At 36.6% G+C, this 12,140-nt stretch overlaps 1 protein-coding gene and 1 pseudogene across 1 annotated transcript in view; both read right to left on the reverse strand.

The window, feature by feature from the left end:
• The window catches only part of MORC1 (MORC family CW-type zinc finger 1), a 187,187-nt gene that overhangs the window by 79,446 nt on the left and 95,601 nt on the right, over window positions 1-12,140 (reverse strand). The window lies entirely within an intron of this gene.
• LOC122910410 lies at window positions 9,059-9,520 on the reverse strand (annotated as a pseudogene).

The raw sequence follows: 12,140 nt of genomic DNA on the forward strand, positions 1-12,140 counted from the left end.
AACTGCTTTTTGAAAATATAAACAGAATTGACAAACCCTTAATTAAACTAGAGAGTGAAGACTCAAAATCAGAAACCAAAGAGGATACATTACAACTGATAACCCAGAAATATGAGAGATAAGAAACTACTATGAACAATGATATGCCAACAAATTGCATAATCTAGAAGAAATGGGTAATTTCCTAGAAACATATAGATGTCTAAGACTGAATTATGAAGAAATAGAAAATCTAAAAAACCTGTAACTTGTAAGAGGATATAATCAATCATCAGAAGTTTCCCAACAAAGAAAAGCTCAGGACCAGATGGCTTCACTAGTGAATTCTATCAAAAATTTAAATAACAATTAATGCCTATCTTTCTCAAACTCTTCCAAAAAATGGAAGAGGAGGGCACATTTCCAAACTCATTTTAGGAAGCCAGCATTATTCTAATTCCAAAACCAGATGAAGACACTACAACAAAAGAAAAGCACAGGCTACTATCACCAATGCATACAGATGGAAATCTCCTCAAAATAATACACACAAATGATATTCAACAGTACAAAAAAAGGACCATATGCCATGATCAAGTTGGATTTATCCCCAGATGAAAGGATGGTTCAATCAATATACAAATCAATAAATGCAATGTACCACATTAATGGAAGGAAAGATTAAAAACACATGATCATCCCAACAGATATAGAAAGGACATATGAGGACAACTATATGCAAAACAATGAAATTTACACCATATACAAAAAATAACTCAAAATGAATTATAGACTTAAATGTAAAACCAAAACAAATAAAACTCCCAGAAGAAAACATTAGGGATAGCTCTTGGACATCAGTCTGAGCAGTATTTTTTTTTTGGGGGGGGGGTGGTCTCCTCCGGCAAAGGGCAACCAAAGCAAAAACTTAACAAAAGAGACTACATCTAACTAAACAACTTTGAAAGCAAAGAAAACCATTAACAAAATGAAAAGGCAAAATACTGAATGGTAGAAAATATCCGCAAATGACAAATAGTTAATAAGGGGTTAATATAAAAAAATATTCCACAAAAGACCTCAAAAAGCCAAAGTAATCTTGAAAAGAAAACAAAGCTGGAGGCATCACAATTCCAGACTTCAAGCTACATTACAAAGCTGTAGTCAATAAGACAGTGTAGTACTGACACAGAAAAAGACACAGAGATCAATGGAACAAAGCAGAAAACCCAGAAATGGATGCATACTATATGATCAACTAATCTTCAACAAAGCAGGAAAGAATATCCAATGGAGAAGAGACAGTGTCTTCAACAAATGAGTGTTGGGAAAACTGGACAGCAACATGCAGAAGAATGAAACTGGACCACTTTCTTACACCATACACAAAAACAAATTCAAAATGGTTGAAAGGCCTAAATATGAGACAGGAAACCATCAAAATCTTTTTGCAGCAAGTAAGGAGACACAGGCAGCAAGTTCTTTGACATTGTCCATAGCAACTTCTTACTAGCTGCATTACCAGAGGCAAGAAAAACAAAAACAAATGTGAACTTACTGGGACTTCAAGATAAAAAGCTTATGCACAGTGAAGGAAACAATCAGTACAACTATAAGAAAGCTTACAGAATGGGAGAAGATATTTGAAAATGACTTCTCAGGTAAAGGGTTAACATCCAGAATCTATAAATAACTTATAAGACTCAATACCCAAAAAACAAATAATCTAATCAAGAAATGGGCATAAGACATGAACAGGCATTTTTCTAAAGAAGACATCCAGATGGCCAACAGACACATGAAAAGATGTTCAACATCACTCATCATTAGGGAAATACAAATCACAACCACAATGAGAGATCATCTCATACCTGTCAGAATGGCTAAAATTAACAACACAGGAAACAAGAGATGTTGGTGAAGATGCAAAGAAAGGGGAACTCTCTTGCACAGTTGGTGGGAATGCAAACTTGTACAGCCACTCTGGAAAATAGCATGGAAGTTTCTCAAAAAGTTAAAAATAGAGCTACCCTACAACCTAGCAATTATACTACTAGGTATTTCCCCAAAGGATATAAAAATACTGATTCAAAGGGGCACCTGCATCCTGATGTTTAAAGCATCATTATCAACCATAGCCAAACTATGGAAAGAGCCCAGATGTCCACTGACTGATGGATAAAGAAGATGTGGTATTTATATACAATAGAATATTACTCAGCCAAAAATTAGAATGAAATCTTGTCATTTGCAACAACATGCATGGAGCTAAAGTGTATTAAGCTAAGTAAGTGAACTAAGTCAGTCAGAAAAAGACAAATACCATATGACTTCACTCATACGTGGAATTTAAGAAATAAAACAGATGAACACAAGGGAAGAGGAAAAAAAAAAGAGAGGGAAGCAAACCACAGGAGACTCTTAACTATAGAGAACAAAAGAGGGGTGCTCTAGAGGAAGTGGGCGGCAGATGGGCTAAATGGATGACGGGGACTAAGGAGGTCACTTGTGATGAGCACCAGGTGTTATATATAAGTGATGAATAACTAAATTTTACTCCTGAAGTCAATATTACACTTCAAACCCCTCAGATTGTTTTTCAGACTATCTATACATTAACTAGAATTTAAATTAAACAAAACAAAAATCTATAAAGAACTCACTCAGTTCAATATCAAAAGAAAAAAACCAATTCAATTAAAAAATGGGTAGATGACTTAAATACACATTTCTCCAAAAAAACAGATATAGCCAACAGACAAATGAAAAGATGCTCAACATGGCTAACAATTAAGGAAATATAAATCAAAGCCACAATAAGATACTGTCTCATAACTGTCAGAAAGACCAGTAATAAAAAGACAAGAAATGACAAGTGTTGGTGAGGATATGGAGAAAAGGGAGCCCTTGTGCAGTGACTGGGAATGCAAAATGATGCATACACTATGGGAAAAGTATGAAGTTTTATCAAAAAACTAAAAATAGAACTACCATATGATCTAGCAATAAGACTTCTGGGTATTTACACTAATTCGAAAAGATACATTCATCCCTATGTTCATTACAGCAGTATTTACTATAGCAGGATTTGGAAATACCCTAAGTGTCCATCAGCGGACAAATGGATAAAGATATAATATACATATACAATGAACTATTAAATCATAAAAAAGTATAAAATTCTGTCATTTGTGACAGCCTGGATGGACCTAGATGATTGTAAGCTAAGTGAAAAATATCAGACAGAGAAAGAAAAATACCAGATGATTTCACTTATATGTGGAATCTAAAAAGCAAAACAAAGCAGAAACAAACTCATAAATAGAGAACAATCTGGTAGTTGCCAGGAGGAATGAATAAAATAGGGGAAGAGAATTAAAAAGTATAATCTTCTAGGAGTGCCTGTGTGGCTCAGTCAATTGAATGTCTGACTCTTGATTCTGACTCAGATCATGATCTCAGGGTTGTTGGGCTCTGCACTAAGCAGGGAGGCAGTTTAAGGTTCTCTCTCTCCATCTCCCACTTCCCCTTCCCACCATGCCCTCTCTCTCTAAAATACATAAATGAAACTTTATAAATAAATAAATAAATAAATGGTGTAAACTTCCAGTTCTAAAATAATAATACATGGGGATACAATTTGCAATATAGGGAATATAGTTAATGATCTGTAACAACTTTATATGATGACAATTGATAGCTAGATTTATCATGGTGAGCACTTCGTAATATACATAAATGTTGAATCACTATGTTGTACACTTGAACTAATATAATAGTATATGTCCACTACATTTCAATTAAAAAACAATAACAAAATTCATTACCTTTTTAAGATAAAATCTCAACAAAAAACGTATAGAAGGAATGTACTTCAACACAATGAAGGCCATTATGTCAAGCCCACAGCTAATATCATATTCAGCAGTGAAAAGTTAAATGCTTTTCTTCAAGATCAGGAAAAAGATAAGGATGCCTATCTCCATCACTTCTATTCAACATTATACTGGAAGTCCTAGTTAGAGCAATTAGATAAAAAGAAAAATAAATAGCATCCAAATCAGAAAGGAAGAAGTAAAAAAAAAATTTCTGGTTTGCAGATACATGACAGTATATATGGAAAACCTAAAGACTACACCAAGAAAACTACTAGAACTAATCAACAAATTCAGTAAAGACAAAGGATACAAAAGCAACATACTAAAATCAGTCGCATTTCTGCCACTAACAATGAACTGTCCGAAAGAGAAATTAAGAAAGCAAGCTCATTTACAATAACATAAAAAAACAGTAAAATACTTAGGATTAAATTTAACCATGGAGGTAAAATTCCTATATGCTGAAAACAATAAGACACTGATAAAAGAAATTGCAAAGATACCAAATAAATGGAAGGATATCCCACATTCTTGGGTTGGATGAACTAATATTTTTTAAGTGTCCATACTACTCAAGCAATCTATAGAGTCAACACAAAAGTAGTATAAAAAACAATCTCCAAATTTGTATGGAACCAGAGAATACTCTGAAAAGCCAAAACTATCTTGAAAAGGAAGAAAAAAGCTGGAGGCATCACACTTCCTGATTTCAAAACATATTACAAAGCTATAGCAATTAAAACAGTATGATGATGGCATAAAAAACAGACAGGATACTGTTGTATCACAACAGAGACCAATAGGATAGAGTAGAAAATCCAGAAATAAACCCACTCATATAATCTTTGGCAAGGGTACCAAGAACACACAATTGAGGACAATCTCTTCAATATATGGTGCTGGAAAAATTGGATATCCACATGCAAAAATATGAAACTGGGCTCTATCTTATATCACATATAAAAATTAACTCAAAATGAATTAAAGTCTTAAAAATAAGTCCTGAAACTGTAAAACTCGTAGAATAAAACATAGGGGAAAACTTCTTGACACAGGTCTATTTTGTATACAACAACAAAAGCACAGGTAAGGAAAGTAAACAAACAATAACAACAAACAAAAATCAAACAAAAAACAAGTGGGACTACATCAAACTGAAAAGCTTCTTCACAGCAAAGAAAACAATCAACAGAATGAAAAGGCAACATACAGGAGGAGGAAAATATTTGCAAACCATATATTGATAAAGGCTTAATATCTAAAATATGCACAGAACTCACACAAGTCAATAGCAAAAACAAAAAACATAACACTTACACCCTGATAATAAAATGGGCAAAGGACCTGAATAGACGGTTGGCCAAAGGTACATGGAAATGTGCTAATCGTCAGGCAAACGGCAGTCAAAAGCACAATATGGCCCCACACCTGTCAGAATGGGTATTATCAAAAAGAGAAGAGATAACAAGTTCTGATAAGGATATGGAGAAAAGGAAACCCTCACACACTGTTGGTGGGAATGTAAATTGGTACAACCATTATGGAAAACAGTATGGAGGTTTCTCAAAATATTAAAAATAGAACTACTATATGAACCAGAAATCCCACCTCTGGATATACATCTGAAGGAAATGAAATCAGTATCTTAAAGAGGTATCTGCACTTTCATGTTCACTACAGCATTACTGAGAATAGCCAACATACAGAAATATGGAACCTCTATGTCCATTGACGGATGAATGGTTAAAGAAAATATGGTTAGATAATGGATTATTATCTAGCCATAAAAAGTTGGGCATCCTGCCATCTGCAACATGAATGAACTTAAAAACCATTATCCTAAGTGAAAAGCCAGAGAAAAACAAACACTGTATGGTATCATTCATATGTAGAAATCTAAAAAAAAATTAAAGTTGAGCTCATAGAAAGTAGAATGGTGGTTGCCAGTAGCTGTGGGGTATGGAAAATAGGGTAATGTTAGTCAAAGGGTACAAGCTTTCAGTAATAAGGTGAGTAAATTCTGAGGACCTAATGTATGCCATGACAACTATGATTAGTATTGTATACTTGTAATTTGCTAAGAGAACAGATCTTAAGCATTCTACCTTCAAACACATGCAAAAGGATACCTGTGTGAAGTGAAGGATATGTTGATTAATTTGATTGTGGTAAATATTTCACAATGTATAGGTATATGTATATGTATATACATATCAAATCATCATGTTGTATATTTTAGGTTTATACAATTCTTTTTGTCAATTATATCCTAATAAAGCTGGAAAAAAAAATCTTGTTGTAGTCTGGAAAGGACTATAGACAAGTAGTAGTCTTGTCTGTACTACAAGACAGACAACGATCTTGTAGTAATAGACAATGATCTTGTAATATCATGAATGATATTAAGTTGGCTTTGGCTAATGGTGTGGTATATAATTATGGACATTTGGTTATATATGTGTCCTTAATAACTTATGTTTCTGTTAATGTTTTGCTAATGTCTTGATGAAGATTTTTAAATTGTCCTTTTATCTAGGCATTAAAAGAGGTGAAATTTCCAAAATTTGAAAAGTACTTCATTTTTAAAAATACATCTTTATACATCTTATACATGTATTTTAAAATACATCTTAATACACATACTTATAAAGGCTACTATGTAGATAACCCAAACTTTATTAATTTCAAAATTATATTAATATCCTAAAAGTATTCTTATCTTAAAATTCAATTTATTTTGTAAACAAGAAATGGCTGCAAGCACACAGACAATATTCAAAATTATAAAAGAATACCTATCTTGATATTTGTGCATGAATAATCAACAAGCTTGTTAAATTAGAATAATCAGGGATTAGTGAACACAGAATTAAAGTCCTAATTTCTAGACGAGTATCTGAGAACTGAAAATTTAATTTACTGCTAGCTATGTACAGAGTACTTTATTCAGGAGATTCCAAATGTTTAAATTAATCTGATTAATTTTTCAGGAGACTTTTAAAACTCAGAAAAAACAATGGGAACTGTTGCAGTAACTTACTAAATATTTGCCAAACACCAGTAACTAAAAAGAGCAGTTCACAAAGACTCTGCCTCTTAAAAGGAAGAGAAATACAACACCTTCCTAGATGTCAGTTTCACATCTATTCATAGAATGTACAGAGACATCCAGGGAATCAATTAGCCAAGAGAAGAAGTAATAAAACTCAGTAATAAACTACCAAAGCAAAGCTTTGATGGTTTCAATCAAAATAAGGAAGGTTACAACAGTTACAAAATCAAAGCATCAGGAAAACTGTAAGATGAAGGTACTTAAATCAGGTCCCCAACTTTAGGTAGTTCTGCAACTAAATAGATGACTATATTCTATTTTTAAAGATCTCCTGAGATAGAAATTACATATCCCTTCTCAGCGGATTTTAAGTCATGCCTCCTGCTCTGTTGAAATTGTCCTGTTTATCATTACCCCTCATTCTTAGCCAAGCCAGACATCAGGCCCTTCCTAAGCTGATCCATGTGGGATCACTGATCATTTATATTCATGCTGGAGTCGCTGAGATAGGGGTGGCAAACTGGTTTCGACCAACATGCCAACCCCAATCAGTTCATAGTGAGACCTGTACACTCTTGCGGGGGACTGTGAAGCCAAAGGCCACTAACGAGGGAGAGCTGCCGTGGCAGCTTTAGAGTGTCAGCAGTGCACCTGATGACAGCTGCTACATAACCACTTGCCCAAAGACAGCAAAGCACGAGGTCTTCAGTGCTGGTGAAGCTGCCCACAGCTCCATAGCTTCCCTTGGCTCCTGGGTGGAGCAGAGTGGGGTGTGCAAGTCTCACTCCACCAGGATGGTCAGTGGTGGAAGTGGGTGGCAGCCATGGCCAGAATGTTTTCACTTCACTCTGCTGTGAGCACAGAAGGCTCCAGGACAGAGCTCCAGGAATCTGAGGAATTGGTCCAAGTCCCTGGAAGTGTCAACTTCATTACCTCACCTGGCAACATAGCATCATTTTCTCTTGTTCTGTATCAGTGGTTTCCCATGAGAAGCTCCATAAGCTACAAACACACACACACACACACACACACACACACACACACACAGTTCAGAACCACTACCCCCCCCACCTGAGAAAATACATGACAAAAAAAATTAACTGAATTCAATAGCACTCCTATGTGATTCTAGATTTTACTACCCAAACTACATCTATATATATTGGAAAAACTGTAGCATATGCATATGTAAGGTATAATGCCATTTTAGACAATTATTGGTAGACACGGATTTGAAGATTCCAAACCATACTAGAATCCTCTAGGGCTGCGTGGCTCCCAGCTCAGAAACATGCCATTGTGTGCGCTGGACCCTAGAAGGAAGAGGGTTGGGGCCCCATTGAAAACAAGCCTTCAGAAACAAAACTGACAAATGTTAGGTTTCTTTTGTGTCTTCCCTCAGGAAGAAAGAACTTTCACTTTCTCTTTTAGGTTATATTCTTATTTAATCATTTTCACTGCTTTTCTTTTCATACACTCAACTTTTCTAATTCCCTCTATAGTGGGGAAATTAAAATTAGACATAATAATCTAATCTAAAGCATAGTGCTAGAGTCCTGTGTTGTTATGGGCAATTGCCTAGCCAACCAGCTCACTCTCTCAAATATCTGGGTTAGCAAAGTTTATCTTTCTACCAGGATTTACTTTGTTCAGACATACACAAAGCCCACCGGCCTAAGGTCCTCAGAAATCTAAAGATTCATAGTTACTTTTTTTTTTCTTTTCTCATTTCCCTGACTTTACTCAGTGGCATTCACAGTGGGGATGGGGAAGAGACACCAAGATTGGGCCTGATCTGTCCTGGAGTGCTGCGGGCAGCAGACACCATGCAATACCGACAGGAGGGGCCTAGGGGAGCTTAGTGGCTCCAGCAGAAACCTGTTTACCAGGAGGAGGCAGTGAGTACCTGGGTCCCCCAGCCCCGTAATACTGGGCTGAGGTTGAGGGGTGGGGTGGGGGGCACAAAGTGTCTGCTCCAGAGGGGCCAAGTGGCCAAGTCCTTACCCAGGGCATAAGCCCACAGGGAAGGCTGTGGGACACCCTGGATGTAGAGCTGTGCTACTCTCCCTTTTCCCTTCTGGTGAAGGAAAGGAGGGTTCTGGGCTAGGCCAAGAAGCTTCCTGTCCTGCCCCTTCTTGTCCTCCACCAATCAGAATGGTGAGGTCTGCTTGACAATGAAGCCTTGCTTTGCAAGTATCTTCATGATGGTGGCAATGTTCTTACAGTCATCAGTGCCTGTGTGTTTCAGGCTGATGCCCTTGTTCATATCTAGAAGTCCATTATTGGGCTAGCAGCCCATGGTGAAGCTGTAAGACTTTTTCAGATCAACCCACTGCTTGAAGCCACTGGCAAACCCAAGTACTAGCACTGGCCCAGGAGCAAGACTTTCAGGCCCCAGTCTCCAGAGGAGAGACATCAATTGACTTGATGTTTACATGACCCTCTCCAACACTTGCCAACCATCCACCATGACTTGAATAATCTCAATGAGCTCTTGACAGAACAGATGTATTCTGTGCTGGACATGATTCACGTGCTGTGGATGTATTCTGGGCTGGACATGATCAATCTCCATGGTTTGACCATTTAACTTCAGGAGGGGGAGCACGAGGATTTCCTCCGTGCACTCTGACCCTGGCCAATGCAACCTACCTTTTTTGTTAATACAACATATGTTTAATGCTGGCTGCACTGTTTTAAATTCATTAAGATGGAACCTACTCTTCTTTACTAAATAAAGGTGCACATAAGTGGACTAACAGAGTTTTGAGGTCTTGCTCCTGGTATGGCAAGGGAAATCAGACTGTAAGAATAAGAGAGTATTTAATTCCAGACAAAAGAAGGCCACCAGGCTTTTTAATATTTTATTTGCAATATAAGTAAGATCCTCTGAGATATTTTAGCATGAAAATTCATTGTAGATGTAAAAAATGTCATTATCATGATAATAATACAAGTGCAGTCAGAAAGAAAAGGAAGCATAACCACTGTCGATGGTGATAATTTCAATTACCAGGTGAAAGCAGTATAAATGGATAAAATCTAAGAATGTGATTTTTTTTTAGAACAGAAACCAATTCAATGAACTCCTGAACCATCCTGCTAAGTAATGATTTTAAACATATTTATTTATACATATTTATTTTAAACATATTTATGTCCTATAAGTCAGGTAAATGTCTTTCTCATTTTTGTTGTTTTAATTTGATCTCTAATCAAGATTTTACTCAATACAAGTTTTCTGGGCATCTGGGTGGCTCAATGGATTAAAGCCTCTGCTTCTGGCTCAGGTCATGATTCTAGGGTCCTGAGATCAAGTCCTGCATCGGGCTCCCTGCTCAGTGGAGAGACTGTTTCTCCCTCTGCCTCTCTCTCTCTCTGTCTTTGTCTCTCATGAATAAATAAAATCTTTTAAAAAATACAAATTTATTATTTTTTTAATCAGTATAGAGCTCTGTTGTTTCTGTCAAATGGTTAAATACAAACTAGCATAGGTTACCAAATGGAAGATGAAAAAAGTTTTTCTGTATGGAAGTCTTAGAGCTAATAAATGATAAAAATATGATAGAAATATAAGATTTGTAACTCCTAAGGGATCTGAGCACTGACCATTAACTGCTCATATTAAAAGAGAGAGAATCAGACAATCTGATGGTAGAACACAATACTACCTATGAAGCATCTTGACAAAAAACAAATGAAAAAACTCCAAGTCTGAATTTGGTCAAGCTGCTAGATTCTACTCATTTGCAGAAAAATCAACAGAGGGACGCCTGGGTGGCTCAGTTGGTTAAGCAGCTGCCTTTGGCTCAGGTCATGATCCCAATGTTCTGGGATCAAGTCCCACATCAGGTTCCTAGCTTGGCAGGAAGCCTGCTTCTCTCTCTGCCTCTGCCTGCCACTCTGCCTGTGCTCGCTCGTGCGGTCTCTCTCTCTCTCTCTGACAAGTAAATAAAATCTTAAAAAAAGAAAAAAGAAAAATCAACAGAATGAAGAAAGCTGTTAAACCCCAACCAGGAAGGCAGTTAGCAAAATTTAGAGCATGTAGAAACTGAAACAGCCAGTCCAGTTTTCCTACAATTAAATTGCAGGGGAAAACAAGGGAGAAAAAGAAAAGTGGGGATGGGTAAGAAGGACCATGAATTATATTATGATGGGAAATAATTAGAAATTGTATTAAGGAAGTATAGTTGTTTAGGTGTTATATCTGTATTGTGATTATGTTTTTAAACAGAGTTATTTCTTTTATAAAGTCAGAAAATAGGCAGAAGACATGAACAGACACTTCTCCAAAGAAGACAAATGGCTCAGAGACACATGAAAAAATATTCATCATTAGCCATCAGGGAGATTCAAATCAAAACCACACTGAGATAACAGTTAGAATGGCCAAAATTAGTAAGACAGTAAACAAGTGATGGAGAGGATGTGGAGAAAGGAGAACCCTCTTACACTGTCAGTGGGATGCAAGTTGGGGCAGCCACTTTGGAAATCAGTGTGGAAACTCCTTAAGAAATTAAAAATAGAGCTTCCCTATGACCTGTAATTGCGCTACTGGGTATTTACCTTAAAGATACAGATGTAGCGAAAAGAAAGGTCATCCATACCCCAATGTTCATAGCAGCAATGGCCACAATCACCAAACTGTGGAAGGAGCCAAGATGCCCTTCAACAGACAAAAAGATAAAGAAGATATGGTCCATATATACAATGGAATATTACGCCTCCATCAGAAAGGATGAAAACCCACTTTTGTATCAAAATGGACAGGACTGGAGATAATGCTGAGTGAAGTAAGTCAAGCAGAGAGAGCCAATTATCGTGGTTTTTACTTGCAGAGCATAAGCAATAACATGGAGGACATTAGGAGAAGGAAAGGAAAAGTGAATTGGGGGAAATTAGAGGGGGAGATAAAGCACGAGAGACTGTGGAGTCTGAGAAACTAACTGAGAATTTTGGAGGGGAAGGGGGTGGAGGGTAGGTGAGCCTGGTAGTGGGTATTAAGGAGGGCACATATTGCATGGAGCACTGGGTGTGGTGCATAAACAGTGAGTCTCGGATCGCTGAAAAAATTAAATTAAAAAAATTAAAAACTAAAAAAGACATGATAAATATATTTGACATACAATATCTGGAATTTTCTTCATAATCTAGTTGTTGAGGAGTAGGAGGAATATAGATGATACCAGTTTGACCAGGAGCTGATAACTGTTGAGATTGGATGATAGATT

This window comes from Neovison vison, chromosome 6 (genome assembly GCF_020171115.1).
Source record: "Neovison vison isolate M4711 chromosome 6, ASM_NN_V1, whole genome shotgun sequence".
Lineage (NCBI taxonomy): Eukaryota > Metazoa > Chordata > Mammalia > Carnivora > Mustelidae > Neogale > Neogale vison.